This window comes from Schistocerca nitens, chromosome 6, assembly GCF_023898315.1.
Source record: "Schistocerca nitens isolate TAMUIC-IGC-003100 chromosome 6, iqSchNite1.1, whole genome shotgun sequence".
NCBI classification, from domain to species: domain Eukaryota; kingdom Metazoa; phylum Arthropoda; class Insecta; order Orthoptera; family Acrididae; genus Schistocerca; species Schistocerca nitens.
Window position 1 is genome coordinate 152,121,687 of NC_064619.1, and position 18,783 is coordinate 152,140,469.

An 18,783-nucleotide genomic window follows, 5' to 3' on the forward strand; every position below is an offset into this window, starting at 1 on the left:
TCTTGCACCAATTTGATATTGTAATGGTACATTTCAAAATCTTTTTGTAGAATTCTGTGCAGTGATCTATTCCTAATTAAAGAACTCGTGTGCTTATAAATGGAGAGGTTAGGAATGTTATGAACAGACCAGTTTACACTCTCCACAGATTCACCTGTTCTTGATGACCATGTTGCCTGTATTTAAGTTGGTCCAGTGTTGAACTGGTCTCCTTAAATGTTTTGATCTATTTCCTGATAAGTGAATTTATGTAATGCAGTCCACAATGAATGAAAAATATCTCTGCTCTAGTCACAAAATCACACACTGTAAAATTAAAAATGTGTGTTGAATGTTATGTTAAATGTATATTACTTGATATGGATATTTTTGAGGTTTCAACATATTAAAATCTATAAGAATAAGTATTTCATTATAAAACTTTGCATTGTTGGCCTGTTTAATGTAATTATGAAATACACAACTGACAGTTGGGAGTTCACAATATTTTACTTCGGATCATGATTTGTTGAGATAAGCAGTACTAGAACAGTGCAACCGTATAAGAGTGGCCAGTCACATAGTGAGGGACAAATGTATAACTAAACCATATAGTTCAGTTACACATATTGGATCACATAGTAATGTCCAAATGGGGTAGAACTATGTTAATGCAGTATTAGTCTATGATGTTCCACCTACTTCGTCCAGTAGAGACAAAACCGGAATTGTCTGAGGAATCCTATGACAAAACAGGTAACTGCTTTCCCTGTGTTATGTTTTCTTTCCTCGTTTTTTTCCAAATGTCTTAGTGTTACTTTTATGGCATGTGCACAGTACCAAAAATCTTAAATGTTTACTCAGGGTTTAGCCAACTTGACTTTTTCATTATATTTTTTTAGTTAACTGAAACTCATAAGTAGAATTGTTACCTATGCAATGTTCTAATTGAGAATACCAGTAACATAAAGCTTTGTTATTGTTCCTTTGTAAATGTACCCAATTACTAAATTTCAGGTGAAGTAGATCAAAAGTATACATAACTGAAGTGTCTAGACAGCTAATGCTGGAAATATTTTGGCAAATTTTGCACTCATTTAGCTTCAGGGTAATTAGCATTCTTATCCCAAACTGGTACTGAGATAGAACCGCATATTTTGCCAAAGTAGGCAGCATAATCTAATAGCAATTAGTATTTTATTTAAAAATACCCAGTCAAACAAATCTTGCTTCACTATTAAGTTATTGAGAAATATTGTTAGTGTGCTAGATCGTAGCACTTTTCCATAAGTTTAGTAAACGGATTTAAGCCATGAATAATATATTCTCCATCACTATTTACAACAGTCTTCCAGTGCTGGGGTACTTTCCAATTCTGCGGACATAGCAGTCACTTAGTTTTGGGGCAAAGAACTCGTACAGCTATATTTGGAGCACAATGTCATTCAGGAAGGAACTTCCTTGAAGGTTGTTTGATAGTGAAGAAAGTGAAAATCTGAGGTTGTAAGATCAGGCATATAAGGTGGTTGCAGAATGACTTCCCAACCCAACTCCTGTCTAGTAGTGTTTTTTGTCAGTCAGAATGTGCATGGGTGTTACGTCGAGCAGCGTCACTTCAGTATTCTTAATAGTTGTTCTTGGACTGCATCTGCAACTGTTCTCAGTTCTTGACAATAAACTTCATCAGTTATTGGTACATCTCAGGAAGAAATTCACAGTACACCAGGCCATTGCTGTTCCACCACTGCATAAGATCTTTCGTGGATGCACACAGGTCTCCCCCCTGTGGGTCCAGGGGGTTAGAATAGGCCCGCAGTATTCCTGCCTGTCGTTCCAGGTGAATAAAACGAGTTTCACATGTTTCGGCCTTTGTGATGGTCCGCTATAGGGTTTGACCTCCATTCTTCAAAATTTTCCCGAAGAGCGAGGCAATTGGGGAAGGGCGCCTTACAAGATGCATTGTCCTTCGGGGATTGAGATCTTTAGCCCACTTTCTCGTTGTTGCATTGCAGTCCTGCCCATTCTCCATCTCTTGGGCGAGGACACCTTCCTGGGTGCATTTTCCACCATGCACTGTGCAGTGTCGATATCTGCGTCGACAGTGACAATGGACTTCTTTGCACCTGATATCCAGCATGATAGCCAGTCTGTTGTGGTGGGGCTGCCATGTACCCTGTTGGTTGTAGCCCCCCTGACCACACAGGGATTGCTCTGCTGATGCCTGCACCGTTAACTCCCCATGTATGCCAAGGGGTAGAAGCCAATCCCCCTGGGGCATCGGGACTCCCGGCAATGGCCATCCTGCCAGGTGGCCTTTGCTGCGGCTGGGTGGCACCTGTTGGGAGGGCCCATGGTCGGAGTGGGTGGCATCAGGGCGGATGACACGCGATGAAGCATAGTCCATCGTCTCTTGCTTGTGTGAAACACAAGTGGTCTCCAAGCTATCACAAGCTCAATTCAATGCACAGAAGTATGACCCCAAATCGTTCCACACCATGGGAGGAACATCAGGCTAAGGATGGCAGCGGATCTTATTTGCTACGGTACCTTGTATGTTCGAGAGCTGATAGAGAAACTTTCATGACGATGAAGCCTCAGTTTTTTGTTGAGCATTTAGAGTAAAAGTTCAGGGTGGTGGAGGGCTTGTCCAAAAAGAGATCTGGGTCAGTCTTGATCAAAACAGCATCCTCTACCCAGTCACGGGAGTGACTTGTGACAAGCTGTAGGATGTTTCTGTAACCATAAAGCCCCATAAGAGCTTAAATATGGTCTAGGGTATCATATTTCACAGAGGCCTTCTTCTGCAGTCCAACGATGAGCTACACGCCAATTTAGAGCAGTGAGGTGTATATTTCATCTGGCGTGTCGAACGGGGTCTGAAGGATGTGAGATTGCCACCGGTGCCTTTATCTTGGCCTTTGAGGGTGATACATTGCCCGAGAAGGTCAAGGTGATGGTCTACCGGTGTGATGTAAAGCCCTTTATCCCTGCCCTGATGTGGTGCTTTAAGTGCTGGAAGCTCGGCCAAATGTCTTCCCGCTGTACTTCTAGCATCACATGCCGAGATTGCGGACGCCCATCACATCCCAATACTCCATGTGCCCCGCCTCCCATCTGTGTGAACTGTGGAGAGCACCATTCGCCTTGCTCGCCTGACTGCAGGATTCTTCAGAAAGAAAGGAAAATCATGGAGTACAAGACCCTGGACCGACTGACCTACACTGAGGCTCAGAAAATTTAAACGCTTGCTTCCTGTGTGTATGACACTGTCTTATGCCGCCGCTACAACAGTTCTGGCACCATCAGCTCCACCAATGCAGGTCACCTCTCAGAGCCAGAAGACTACACCTGCCCATTTGATGGTGGGGGCATTTCCCTCCCTGTTGCTCCTGCACCACCTACTTAGTGACAAACATCCCCCCCCCCCCCCCCAACCATCAGGGACATCTGTCCCCACTTCTAAGGCAGAGAAGCATGTCTTTGGCTTCCTTCACTAGGAAGGTGTCTCTTGGGTCACTCCCTTCCCAGGTTTCTTCCAGTGGGAAAGATGACACCCGCCAGTGGCTGAAGAGCCCAAAAGCATCTGGTCGTAGGGCTTCACGCTCATCCTCAGTCTCCCCCCCCCCTTCCCCTGCGAGTCCGGGGTAAGAATAGGCACGAGGCCCGAGGTATTCCTGCCTGTCGTAAGAGGCGACTAAAAGGAGTTTCAACCATTTCGGCCTTCAATGTGATGGTCCCCATTGGGGTTTGACCTCCATTTTTCAAAATTCTACAGAAGTAAGAGCCTTTTGTGCACTAAGACCTTAGCACTCATTGTCGTAACTGCACCCACTGTTCATCAATTTCGGCCTAATCACCTGATGATGGATTGCACAAGTTACGCCCATAGTGATTCCCCATCTGCACCTACAATCATGATGGACTTTCCATGACACCCGAAATCCAGCACGGTAGCCAGCCTGTTGTGGTGGGGTCGTCACGTACCCTCTAGGTTGTAGCCCCCTGATAACACAGGGATCGTTTTGCCGATACCTGAGCTGCACCCTCCCCACATAAGCCAAGGAGTAGATGCCCGTCTACCTGGGGCATCAGGACTCGCGGCAACGGTGATCCTGCCGGGTGGCCCTTGCTGAGGCTGGGTGGCGCCTGTGGGGAGAGCCCTTGGTCGGAGTGGGTGGTATCAGGGCGGACGTTTCGCAGATGAAACGTCAACATGCATCAGGTCACTCTGCAGCCACGTCTTCTAAGAGGAAGAGTTCTGTCTCTGGTTCTGGTAATTCTGCCTTTCCCCCCTTGGCCACTCCCTGGGAGGAAGGACAGGCCCACCGGCTTGGGGCGAAATACTTCCCCCGCTATTTAGTCTGTTCTCGGACCGATGGGGGATGTTCGCCACATCCAAGCCCATGTTCTTTGTACAGCATATCTAGGATATCTTAGTGAAATGCGTTCGGGGTCCTTCTCATAAAGACCACCTCCGCTACACAGTTGGCGGCACCCCAGACATGCAACCGACTAGGGGACATCCCAGTGTCCATTGTCCCACACCTGGCACTCAGGGGATATTTTCCATCGGGACCTCTTGCTGCAAACTGATGAGGAGCTCAGGGCCAACCTGGAACGCCGTGGCGTGCATTTCGTCCGGTGAGTCCAGCGCGCCCCCAAATATTGTCACGTTGACACTGGGGCCTTTATCCTCGCCTTCGAGGGGGATGTTCTCCCGGAGAAGGTAAAGCTGATGTGCTACTGGTGCGACGTGTAACCTTACGTCCCGGCTCCTATGCGATGCTTTCGGTGTTTGCGCTTCGGGCACATGCCGTCACGGTGTGAAGCTGAGCGCCTTTGTGGCGATTGTGGACGTCCTCTTCGTGAGGGACATACATGCACCCCACCACCTCGGTGCGTTAATTGTCCTGGCCTCCACTCGCCTAGATCTTTAGACTGCCCTGCATATCAGAAGGAGAAGAAGATACAAGAATTGAAAACCTTGGACCGTCTGTCTTATTCTGAGGCCAGGAAGAAATATGACCGCCTCCAAACCGTGGTGTTGAAAACGTCGTTTGCTTCGGCCGTGTCCACTCCTGCAGTATACTCCTCTCTATCCTGTCCCCCCCTCCACCTCCACACCCCATCCGGGGTCTATGCCTCCGCCTCCCAAATCCCTCCCTTCCAAATCCTCCTCCCTCGTGGCCCCTGCCCCAGGGCCACCCTCCCTCCCCCTACTCCTCCTCCTGCTCCGCCGCTGCCTGAGAAGCAATCCTCTTCTCAGGCGTCCATCGGGGAAACGTTACGGACCCCGGATTCCAAGGTCCAGCATTCCAAAAAGGACCCCGAGCGCGAGGGCTTTCTTCGGCTCCTCAGTTTTGCCGGGACGCTCTGCTGCCAGGCGCTCAGCTGGCCTGTCGTTGGCGGACGATACTGCCCCTCCTGCGCAACACAGGAATGTGGCCGCAGCTGGTGAAGACTCGATGGAACAGGACCCGCCTCCCGACGGTTGTAGCGATGTTCCCTCGAAACCTGGCCCTCCGTGGCTGTCGAGGTGACCAGCTCTTCCCCCGTCTCGTTCCCCCTCTTTTTTTTGACTAGTGATGGCCTTGTTACATTGGAACATAAGAGGTATTCGATCTAATCGGGAGGAATTACAACTGCTCCTCTGCCTGCACTGTCCGCTCGTCCTTGGTCTCCAGGAAACCAAGTTGCGCCCGACTGACCGTATTGCCTTTACCCATTATACCTCGGAGCGGTATGACCTCATCCCTGTGGACGGTGTCCCAGCTCATGGTGGGGTCATGTTGCTCGTTCGGGACGATGTCTATTACCATCCCATCCCATTGACCACCCCACTCCAAGCAATAGCTATCCGTATTACTCTTTCTGCCTTTACTTTTTCTGTTTGTACTGTCTACACTCCGTCATCTGCAGTTAGTCGGGCTGACATGATGCACCTCATTGCTCAGCTTCTTCTGCCATTTTTATTGTTTGGCAACTTCAGTGCTCATCATCCCCTTTGGGGTTCTCCTGCATCCTGTCAGAGAAGCTCCCTCTTGGTGGATGTTTTCAACCATCTCAATCTTGTCTGCCTCAATACTGGCTTTTCCTCTAGGACTCTACTCATACCTACTCCCACTTGGACCTCTTGATCTGTTCTACCACTCTTGTCCGTCGGTTCGAGTGGTATGTCCTTTCTGACACCTATTTGAGCGACCATTTCCCGTGTGTCGTTCGTCTCCTGCACCACACCCCATCCCCACGTCCCTCGAGCTGGAACATACCGAAATCTGACTGGGGACTTTACTCCTCCCTGGCGACCTTTCCGGCCCAAGATTTTCTCAGCTGTGACAGTCAGGTTGAATACCTCACGGCTGTTATCATCAATGCTGCCGAACGTTCCATTCCTCATACGACCTCTTCTTCACGTCGCGTTTCAGTCCCCTGGTGGAATGGGGCTTGCAGAGATGCTATCCGTGCTCAATGATGTGCTTTATGCACCTTTCGCCGCCATGGCGAATTGTATTGATTACAAACGACTCCGAGCGCAATGTCGTCGAGTCATCAAAGAGAGCAAAAAAGCTTGTTGGGCCTCTTTCACAAGCTCCTTTAACAGTTTTACTCCCTCTTCTGTCGTCTGGGGTGGCCTGCGCTGGCTGTTGGGCATTAAGGCTCACTCCTCGGTACCTGGCCTGTCTTCAGGTAATGAGGTACTTGGGGACCCTGTGGATGTCTCCAGCCCCTTCGGCCGCTTTTTCGCGGAGATTTCAAGCTCCGCCCATTACCACCCTGCCTTCCTTCCCAGAAAAGAGGCAGAAGAGGCTTGGCGACCTTCCTTCCATTCGCTGAATCTGGAAGATTATGATGCCCCCTTTACCATGCGGGAACTCGAACATGCACTTGCACTGTCCCAGTCAACTGCTCCGGGTCCAGATGCCATTCACGTTCAGATGCTGACACACCTTTCTCCGGCAGGCAAATGCTTTCTTCTTCGTACCTATAATCGTGTCTGGACTGAAGGTCAGGTCCCCATGCGTTGGCGTGAGGCCGTCGTTCCCATACCCAAATCTGGGAAGGATAGACACCTTCCTTCTAGTTACCGCCCCATTTCTCTTACAAGCTGTGTCTGTAAGGTGATGGAGCGCATGGTTTACGCTCGGTTGGTTTGGATTCTTGAATTTTGACGGCTACGTACCAATGTTAAATGTGGCTTTCGTTGACACCTCTCCGCTGTTGACCACCTTGTGACCTTGTCGACATTCATCATGAACAACTTTTTGCGTAAGTGCCAAACGGTAGCTGTGTTCTTCAATTTGGAGAAGGCTTACGATACCTGTTAGAGAGGAGGTATCCTCCGCACTATGCACAGGTGGGGCCTACGTGGTCGCCTGCCCCTTTTTATTGATTAATTTTCAACAGATCGATTGTTAGGGTACGTGTGGGTTCCGTATTGTCTGACGTCTTCCTCCAGGAGAACGGAGTGCCTCTGGGCTCCGTTTTGAGCGTAGCCCTTTTTGCCATAGCGATCAATCCAATTATGGATTGCATTCCATTCCTCCTAACGTCTCAGGCTCTCTTTTCATCAATGACTTCGCGATCTACTGCAGTGGCCAGAGAACATGCCTCCTGGAGAGCTGCCTTCAGCTTTGTCTTGACAGCCTATACTCATGGAGTGTGGCTAATGGCTTCCGGTTCTCTGAAGAGAAGATGGTTTGTATCAACTTTTGGCGATATAAATCATTCCTTCCACCATACTTACATCTCGGTCCCCTTGTTCTCCCATTCGTGGAGACAACGAAATTTTTAGGGCTCACACTGAACAGGAAACTTTGTTGGTCTCCGCATATCTCTTATTTGGCTGCCCGTTGTACACATTCCCTTAATGTCCTCCGTGTTCTTAGTGGTTCATCTTGGGGAGCGGATCGCACTGTCCTGCTTCGCTTATATCGGTCCATAGTCCGATCAAAGCTGGATTATGGGAGCCTTGTTTGCCCGGCCATTCCTCTTACGCTGTCTCAACTCCATCCATCATCAGGGGTTACGTCTTGCGACCGGAGCATTTTATACTAGTCCCTTCGAGAGTCTTTATGCTGAAGCTGCCGAATTACCATTGACCTACCGGCCCGACATACTTCTTTGTCGCTATGCCTGCTGGCTGTTGTCAGTGCCCGACCACCCCTCTTATCAGTTCTCCTTCGCCGATTCTCTCGACCGTCAGTATGGGTTGTATGTGCCTGCCCTGCTGCCCCCTGGAGTCCGCTTTCGTCACCTGCTTCGACAATTGGCTTTTGCCCTCCCTACCACCTTCAGAGAGGGCGAGAGCCCGACACCACCTTGGCTCCAGGATCCGGTTCACATTCATCTTGACCTCAGCTCGCTTCTGGAGGAGGATACTCCAGATGCAGTGTATTGCTCACAGTTTGTCGAACTTCGTGCGCGACTTGCCAGTAACACATTTATTTACACTGATAGCTCCAAAACTGACGATGGTGTCGGCTGTGCCTTTGTCGTCGGGGACGTCACCTTTAAATACCCGCTCCTCGACCAGTGTTCCAGCTTTACGGCCAAGCTTTTTGCTCTCAATCAGGCTGTTCAGTATGTCCGCTGCCACTGCCATTCTCCGTATGTACTCTGCTCTGATTCACTCAGCACTCGTCAGAGCCTTTGAGCTCCATATCCGGTCCATCCCTTGGTGCAACGGATCCAGTAACTCCTCCATTCCTTTGCTGATGATGGCTCTCCTGTTAGCTTTATGTGGGTTCCGGGCCATGTAGGAGTGCCTGGGAATGAGGCTGCTGATATTGCGGCCAAGGCTGCAGTCCTCCTGCCTCAGCCAGCCTCCCTTTGTGTCCAGTCGTCTGGGGTTGTTTGTAAGAGGCTTGTGTCATTATGGTGTGATACTTGGACGTCACTTCAAGAAAATAAGCTCTGGGCCGTAAAACTGTTCCCAACAGCCCTCCGCCACACGCCATTGGGTGGCTTGCGGAGTATAAATGTAGATGTAGCTTGGACAACCTCCTCCCGACCATCTCGACGAGGTCCTTTTGGCCAGGTTGCGGATTGGGCATTGCCGGTTTAGCCACCGCTACCTGCTATCCGGTGACCCTGCCCCACAGTGCCCTTGTGGTCATGCATTGACAGTGCGCCATGTTTTACTGTTGTGTCCCCGTTTTAATCAATCTCGTGTTGTCCTGTCTCTGCCATCTACTTTACAGGAAATTTTAGCTGATGACGCTCGAGCAGCTGCTCATGTTCTTCATTTTATTGCTTTGACGGACTTGTCCAGAGACATCTAACTCTTTTAATTATTTTATCTGTGTCTTTGTTAGAACTTTCTGGTGGCTCCCCCTCCCCCCCTCTTTGTGTTTTACCAGATTATATGTGCACTTACATTTGTGACTGGGTGCTAATGACCTCAGTAGTTGAGCGCCCTAAAACCTCACAAAAAATAAAATAAAATAAAATAAATCCTTAGTCCCAGAGACTGAGCCAGGGAAACACAAGGAGCAGTAAGAGAAATCCAAAAAGAAAAACCCTAAGACCAAGGAAATTGCAGTGGCACCCACGCCACCGCTACCCACAAGCTTTGCGGCTGAGGATGGGGTGGAGATTTTGGCGTCCGCCAAACAATCACACAGTGGATATAGACTGATCAGGCAATAGATTGGTGGCAGCAGGTGACTGAGATGTAAACTGTCTCAATGACTGTTCCATGCGTTCCCAGTCTCACAATGTCATCCACCAGTGGAATTGCGGCGGTTTTCTCCACTGCTTGGCTGAGCTAAGGCAACTGTTAAGCTTTACACCTGCTATCTGCATTGCGCTCCAGGAAACCTGATTACTAGCAATGTGGACCCCGGCCCTCTGCAGCTATAAGGGATATTACAGGAACCATAGCGACTAGAATTGAGTGTTAGTTGGAGTTTGTGTTCATGTCCTAAACTCGGTCCATAGTGAACATGTGCCTCTTGAAACACCCCTTGAAGCTGTGGCTGTCAGAATAAGGACAACGCAGGAAATAGTCTGCAATGTATATTTTCCTCCAGTTGGTGCGGCACCCCTGAATGTATTAGCTGCACTGATTGATCAACTCCCTAAACCTTTCCTACTTCTGGGGGATTTTAATGCCCATAACTCATTGTGGGGTGGTACCATGCTTACTGGCCGAGGCAGAGATGTCGAACCTTTACGGTCTCATTTCAACCTCTGCCTCTTAAATACTGAGGCCGCCACACATTTTGGTGTGGCTCATGGTAGTTACTTGGCCATTGATTTATCAATTTACAGCCCAGGACTTGTCCCATCTATCCACTGGGGAGCACATGATGACCTATGTTGTAGTGACCACTTCCCCATCTTCCTGTCACTGCCCCAGCGTAAGGCACATGGATGCCTGCCCCAGTTGTTGTGGTCTTCAGTCCTGAGACTGGTTTGATGCAGCTCTCCATGCTACTCTATCCTGTGCAAGCTTCATCTCCCAGTACCTATTGCAGCCTACACCCTTCTGAATCTGCTTAGTGTATTTAACCCTCTACGATTTTTACCCTCCACGCTGTCCTCCAATACTAAATTGGTGATCCCTTGATGCCTCAGAACGTCGTAACAGCCGATCCCTTCTAGTCAAGTTGTTCCACTAACTCCTCTTCTCCCCAATTCTATTCAATACTTCCTTATTAGTTATGTGATCTACCCATCTAATCTTCAGCATTCTTCTGTAGCACCACATTTCAAAAGCTTCTATTCTCTTATTGTCTAAACTATTTATCGTCCATGTTTCACTTCCATACTGGTTACACTTCATACAAATACTTTCAGAAATGACTTCCTGGCACTTAAATCTATACCTGATGTTAACAAATTTCTCTTCTTCAGAAATTCTTTCCTTGCCATTGCCAGTCTACATTTTATATCCTCTCTACTTCAACCATCATCAGTTATTTTGCTCCCCAAATAGCAAAACTCCTTTACTACTCATTTCCTAATCTAATTCCCTCAGCATCACCCGACTTAATTCGACTACATTCCATTATCCTTGTTTTGCTTTTGTTGATGTTCATCTTATATCCTCCCTTCAAGACACTATCCATTCCGTTCAACTGCTCTTCCAAGTCCTTTGCTGTCTTTGACAGAATTAAAATGTCACCGGCGAACCTTAAAGTTTTTATTTCTTCTCCATGGATTTTAATACCTAGTCCGAACTTTTCTTTCGTTTCCTTTACTGCTTGCTCAATATACAGATTGAATAGCATCGGGGAGAGGCTACAACCCTGTCTCACTCCCTTCCCAACCACTGCCTCCCGTTCGTGCCCCTCGACTCTTAGAACTGCCATCTGGTTTCTGTACAAATTGTAAATAGTCTTTTTGACCCCTGCCACCTTCAGGATTTGAAAGTGTGTTCCAGTCAACATTGTCAAAAGCTTTCCCTAAGTCTACAAATGCTAGAAACGTAGGTTTGCCTTTCCTTAATCTTTCTTCTAAGATAAGTTGTAGGGTCAGTATTGCCTCACGTGTTCCAACATTTCTGCCCAGATGGGCTTTGAACAAGGTGGACTAGGGAACTTTCACCTCTGCTGTCACCACTGAATCTCCCCCACACGGTAACACCGATGTGATGGTTGAGCCGGTGACTAGCACAATTGTTTCTGCGGCAGAAAACACGATCCCTCGCTCTTTAGGGTGTCAGAGGTGTAAGGCAGTCTCTTGGTGGTCGCCGGAAGTCGCTAAAGCAATTGAGGAGCGTCAGCAAGCTCTACAGTGGCACCCTTACCTGGAGCACCTCATAGCCTTTAAACGGCTCCGTGCCCGTTTTCGCTCCTTATTAAACAACAGAAGGAATAGTATTGGGAGAGATGTCTGCGCTATTGGGTGCCACACGTCACCTTCCCAAGTCTGGGCAAAGATCAAATGTCTTTTCAAGTACCAGGCTCCAACAGTTGTCCCTGGTGTTACCATAAATGGAGAAATAGAGTTATTGATCATTGAAGTTCATTCATGCGGAGGATTTAGGATGATGTCTGGGATTCGTAGAAAATGCAGTTTACTATAACAATTTTCACTATACTCTAAAAACGATAAAGCTTAAAATTTCAGACTAAAGTTTACCCAAGCAATGCTACTATCAGCTCTTGTACTGTGAGAACTGTTCAGTCTATTGCACAGATCTTATTATGTCTAGATAACGAAACTGTTCAATAATTGTTATCAATGTAAATGTTCAAAATGAATGTTTATCATAATTTGATGTTAATACTCATGCATGGCTGTCTTCACTGAGCCGCTGCAGCTAAGAAAGGCGGGTGACCTTGAACGAGCTTCGCCTGGCAGCCGCCAGAGCTGAAGGATCGCGCTCTAGTTTTAACAGAGCGCGATCCGCTACTAAAAGTCCCTTCCGGTCGGGCAACACGCATCCGGTCGGGCGCTGATTGGCTGCCGCGCGTTCTTATCTGGCAGGCATGGAGGGGGCCCAGACTCTTCGCTGAGGCAGCTGCACGCTCATTCGACTCGAGGCAGCCGCACAGTACGGACAGCCATGCTTCATTGTATTTGACAGAAGCACGTTTATATCGTTGTACATAGCTGTATTTCTTAGTTTACCTTAGGGTGCGGGAGTTAAGACTCCCGGGGAGGTGGGGCGACATGTAAAAATACGACATACGCAAACTGAGAATAAATCACTGAGGTCATTCTGTAGTACCGGGTTCCGTAATATGGCATCCAAGGCTGTCCCTTGAAACTGCACGGATGCGATGTGGCTTCCGACACGGAGTGCACTCTGATACGAATCTAGAATAGAATTGGGGCCGGGTTCTAGCTCGCAGTGCTCTTATTTATAAAGCCACGGTGCTGACCGCTGAAAGTGCAGCCGACAAAACTTGCCTTCCCGACTAGCTGCTGGGGCTAGTAGAGCACCACTTCAAGTTACTAAATAATTAATTGCTTCATTTGCTGAAGGCCGATGTAGCTCTCAATATAATTGTACAATCAGCACAAGGTAAGTATCTACAATAAAATTCTGATGCTAGGTTCAATACTTTAGGCGAGAGAATTATTTTAGTTTCACTGCACGCAATAGATGAGCTCTGAACTTGCCCTTTGGAGAGACGTTACATCTATTGATTTATAGCTTCCTTTTGGAAACTTCACACATCTTTGTTATTATAGCATATCTCCATTCTACCTAAATCTAAACATCCTAGCTTTATCTAATCACTTACTTAATCTACCTTGCTTCCGTACTTTTAGGACGCAAAAACAGAAAATCATGAATTTCAACCAAAATATTACTTTGTGAGATCCAGCATGCTGTTTCCATTAAATTACAATGAAATAGGAATCTGAATATAAATTTTGAAGTTTCTAGCCCCTTCCTGTTGGGCCGATGATTTTTACGTGAAACGTCCAAATTTCGAAAACTGTTAGTTACTGGACTCAAGCTTAACACAGTATCATTTTAGCATTACTCCTGACATGCTATCAACTTTTCAGATTATTTAACTTTTAAGATATTGCACAACATTTGTGACGTAATAGCTAGTTACAGTGGACTAGGCTGGCATACAATGGAAAGCATATGAATTCTATATGGTGTGAGTAGGCTTTTTCCCTACAGTCTGGAGAGTGACTCTCGTTGGATCCGCATCTGGGGGGCACGTGGAACATGATTTCGGTAGCCAAAAATTGTGGAAAGAGAGCGATATAGAGGAGGATCCATAATGTTATGGGCAGGGATTATGCTGGCCACTCGAAACTTTCATGAAATTGTACAGGTGCATCAGCAAGATTTAACTGTGATGAGATCTTGGGATCTCACGTGTGGCTGTTGCGAGGTGCTGTGAGCCCAGACTTCGTATTGATGAACGATAATGCTCGACCTCATAAAGCGTGGGTGGTTGTTTTCTTGGAAACGGAAGATACTGCAGGCCTGGTCTGGCCTGCTCGCTCTCCTGATTTGAATCCCACAGAGCATGTCCGGGATGCAGTAGAGAGACGGATTGCATCATGTCAGCATGCGCCAACCACTCTCAAAGACTTTTGAGTAGCTCTGCAGAAAGAATTGGCAGTATTGCCTTAACATGAGATTGATGACATCATTCACAGCATGTCCCATTGTTGTCAGGCCTGTGTTGGTGCCAGAGGTGGTCACTCCCTATACAGAGCCCATTAACCAGTTGTGTGAATGTGTGTGCAAATCTGTTAAGTTAAAAAAAAAAATGAAGCACCTTTTTTTCTACTGTTATGCAAGTTGTAGTTCATTACATTCTGTGTTCTTTATATTATTTGTTTTACCATCACCTGTTTATACTGTTTTATGGCAAAATAAAGGCAACCTTGAAAAATTTCTGTTTGTAGCTTTAATTTTGGACACCAGAGTATCATGGAATCTGACATAATGGTCAGTGTTGATGTGTTTACCAATATACTACTGAAAGACTTACTGGAACCAGCTGCAGAAAAATCTATGCTCTGGTGGACCTGCTTAGGTGTGTACTCGCTTTAATATATTTTTGTATAGTGACCAATATTACTAGGAGATAGGCCTCTGTCTCCAGTGGTTGCCAATCTCCTTGTGTAGAAATTTCAGAAGGAAGCATTAGAGGTGGCTAGACAGAAATTCATGTATTACTTCAGGTATGTGGATGATGCCTCCATGATCAGCCCACTGAGTTTTTGGAACATTTTAACTCACACTGCTAGAGTATAAAGTTCACAATGGAACTGGAGACTGATGGTCAGCTGCCATTTTCGGTTTGCTGGTCAAAAAAGAGCAGATAGACTATTTCGTCACTGTATCGCAAACCAACACATACCAATTTATACCTGCAAGCTAGGAACTGTCATCAACCAGCACTAAAGAATGGCGTTCAAAAGAAGTTGATAAATTCTTCTGCAAAAATAGGTACATGGTTAAACAGTGAGAAGGTCTTTCAACCAGGCCTTCTGCCACATCACAGAGGAGGAGGCCAAGATGAAGCTCAGACTGTGGCTTGCCTGCTCTATGCATGATCTACCATATATCTCTCAATCCAAGATGACTGCCCAATGTTCAACAAGGGATTACAGAAAAATATGTATACACATACTATGTTTATTTTGATAACTTACAAAGTGCTACCTTATTATAGACAACTGAAGGAGACAATAAAAGTAACAGCACATAGAAAATAAAATCAGATACAGATGCCACTTAGCCCCCCTCATTGGAATGGTCCACTATCATGGTTGGCTTGCATTTCTTCCCATAGATCGTCTTCACTCCCATCTAATCCCTGTGTTACACAACACTGCTTAAAGCCATTTGCAACTGATGCACTGGGCATGTGTGTCCAAGCAGTCTGGATCTGTTCTGCAATTAAAGGTACTGACGGCCTTATGAGCCTCCTAGTAAGAGTCAGGGCTTGACCACCTTGAAGTGAGCAATTACTGTACAGCTGTTTCAGATGGTCTTTAAATGGCTTATTCACCACAACGTCTAACACATGTGGTTACAAAGTCATACCTCCTGGAATGACAAGAAGATCTGTGTTTAATTTTAGGATGTATGTTTTTACTGCTGGTGTCAGATGCCCTTTGAAAGCATCAAGGATCAACATCTCATGGTTCTTTAGAAGAGCACCTGGCCTCCTGCTCCAGACTGTATTCAGCTAATCTATAACCAACTCATTGGTCATCCATCGTTTTCTCTTGCAGTCAAATATGACACCAAGCAGCAGCTTTTCCTTTGGCATCGTTTTATGATTGAGGATGACGTTGGGTCCCATCTTTGTCCCATCGGCAAGCGCACACATCACCATGGTGTTTAGTGATTTCTCATTGTTGTAGTGTGAACCAATACACTTTTGGTGCTTTTCTCTTCAACTGCTGTACTAGATGGCATGTCGAATTATCAGGAGCCTTGTTAGTCTTTCTGACTTGCCCTAAAAGGTAAGCACGTTCCTTTCCCCCTTGCGGGTCCAGGGGTTAGAATAGGCCCACGGTATTCTTGCCTGTCATAAGAGGCGACTAAAAGGAGTCTCGCACATTTCGGCCTTTATGTGATGGTCCCCCGTCAGGTTTGACCTCCACCTTTCTAAATTTTCCCAAAGAACGAGCCAATTGGGGAAGGGTGCCTTACATGGTGCATTGTGTCCTTCGTGCATAGAGATCTTCAACCCACTTTCTCGTCGTCACATTACAGTCCTGCTCATTCTCCATCTCCTGGGCGAGGACACCTTCCTGGGTGCTTTTTCCACCATGTAATATGCAGTGTCATTTCCTGCGCTGACGATGTCCATAGACTTCTTAGCACTTCATATCCAGCATGGTAGCCAGTCTGTTGTGGTGGGGCCACCATGTACCTTGTTGGTTGTAGCCCCCTGACAACACAGAGACTGTTCTGCTGATGCCTGTGCTGTTAACTCCTCACGTATGCCATGGAGTAGAGGAGTAGATGCCCATCTCCCTGGGGCATCGGGACTCCCAGCAATGGCCATCCTGCCAGGTGACCCTTGCTGAGGCTGGGTGGCACCTGTGGGAAGGGCTCTTGGTCAGAGTAGGCAGCATCAAGGTGGATGACATCACATGAAGCATAGAACGTCGTCTCTTGCTGGTGGTCCACAGCCAGCGTAAGTCTTCTTGGGCTCCTCTCGCTAGGAAGGGGTCCCTTGGGTCACTCCCTTCCCAGGTTTCTGCTAATGGAAAGATGACGGCCGCCAGTGGCTGAAGTGCCAAAAAGCAGCTGGTCTTAGGGCTTCACAATCACCCTCAGTCCCAGAGACTGAATCAGTGAAGCCCTCCCAGCCAGAGAAACCCAAGGAACAGCAAGAAAAGTTCAAAAAGAAGACCCCTAAGACCAAGGAAATTGTGGTGGCACCCACACCACCACTACCTAAGAGCTCTATGTCTGGGGATAAGGTAGAGATTCTGGCATCTGCTTAGGACGTAAATCTTGCCGGACCCTCAGACACAAAGAATATAGACTGCTCAGGCAATAAGTTGGTGGCAGCAGGTGACCCTGAAACGTAAACTGCCTCATTGAATGTTCCATGCCTTCTCAGTCTCATGATGATGTCATCCTCCAGTGGAATTTCGGCAGGTTTTTCCACTGCCTGGCTGAGCTGTGGCAACTGTTAAGCTTGACACCCGTTTTCTGCATTGCTCTCCAGGAAACCCAGTTCCCGGAAATGCAGACGTCTACCCTCTGCAGCTATAAGGTATATTACAGTAACCGTAGCGACTATAATCAAGTGTCAAGTGGAGTTTGCGTTAATGTCGTAAACTCAAGTCTGTAATGACACTGTGCCCCTTCAAACCCCCTCTTGAAGCTGTGGCTGTCTGCAATGTATATTTTCCTCCAGTTGGTGCAGCACCCATGAATGTATTAGCTGCACCGATTGATCAACTCCCTAAACATTTCCTACTTTTGGGAGATTTTTTAACGCCCATAACCACTTGGGCGGTGGCACCGTGCTTACTGGCCGAGGCAGAGATGTCAAAAGTTTACTGTCTCAGTTTGACCTCTGCCTCTTAAATACTGGGGCCGTCACACATTTCAGTGTTGCTCGTGGAAGTTACTCAGCCATTGATTTATCCATTTGCAGCCCAGGACTTGTCCCATCTATCCACTGGAGGGCACATGACGACCTGTGTGGTAGTGAGCACTTCCCCATCTTCCTGTCACTGCCCCAGTGTCAGGCACATTGATGCCTGTCCAAATGGGCTTTAAACAAGGGGAAACTTTCACCACTGTGGTCACCATTGACTCTTCCCCCAGATGGTAACGTTGATGTGATGGTTGAGCAGGTGACTACAACAATTGTTACTGCGGCAGAAAATGCGATTCCTCGCTCTTTAGGGTGCCACCTTGTGAAAGGCGGTCCCTTGGTGGTCGCCGGAAGTCGCTGAGGCAATTAAGGAGCATCAGCGAGCTCTACAGTGTCATAAGCGGCACCCTTCCCTGGAGTCTGGACAAATATCAGGTGTCTTTTTGGGTACTAGACCCCAACAGGTGTCCCTAGCATTAACATCAATGGCATGTTATCTACTGATGCAAACACAATTGGTGAGCACTTTGCTCGAGCCTCTGCATTGGAGAACTAATCCTCAGCCTTTAGGGAACCCTATAACGCCCCATTTACAGAGTAGGAGCTCCTCAGTGCCCTTGTACATTGCCCCGACACAGCTCCTGGGCCAGATCGGATCCACAGTCAGATGATTAAACATCTCTCATCTGACAACAAGCGACATCTTCTCTTCATCTTCAACTCTACGGAGCCCTTGTTCAACCCTGCCTTGATTACGAGAGTCTGGTTTATGGTTCGGTAGCACCCTCAGTGTTACATTTACTTAACCCAGTGCACCACTGTGGTGTTTGCCTAGCAACAGGAGCTTTTAAGATGAGTCCGGTGACCAGCATACTGGTGGAGGCTGGAATCCCTCCATTGCACCTTAGGCATGCGCAATTGCTCTCCAGTTACATTGCACATGTTTGTAGTTCTCCTGTGCATCCGAATTACTGTCTCCTTTTCCCACCCATGGTGGTTCATCTCCCTCATCGGCGGCCCAGGTCAGAGCTTACCAATTGCAGTTTGTGTCCGATCCCTACTTTCCAAACTAGAGTCCTTGCCTTTACCACCTATACTTGAGGTTCATTCACGAACACCCCCTTGGTATACACCTAGGCCGCAGCTTCGCCTGGACCTTTCACATGGTCCTAAGGACACAGTTAACCCTGCGACTCTCCGCTGTCACTTCCTCTCGATTCTTGACATGTACCAGGGCCATGAAGTGGTTTACACCAATAACTCGATGGCTGATGGTCATGTTGGTTTTTCCTACGTTTGT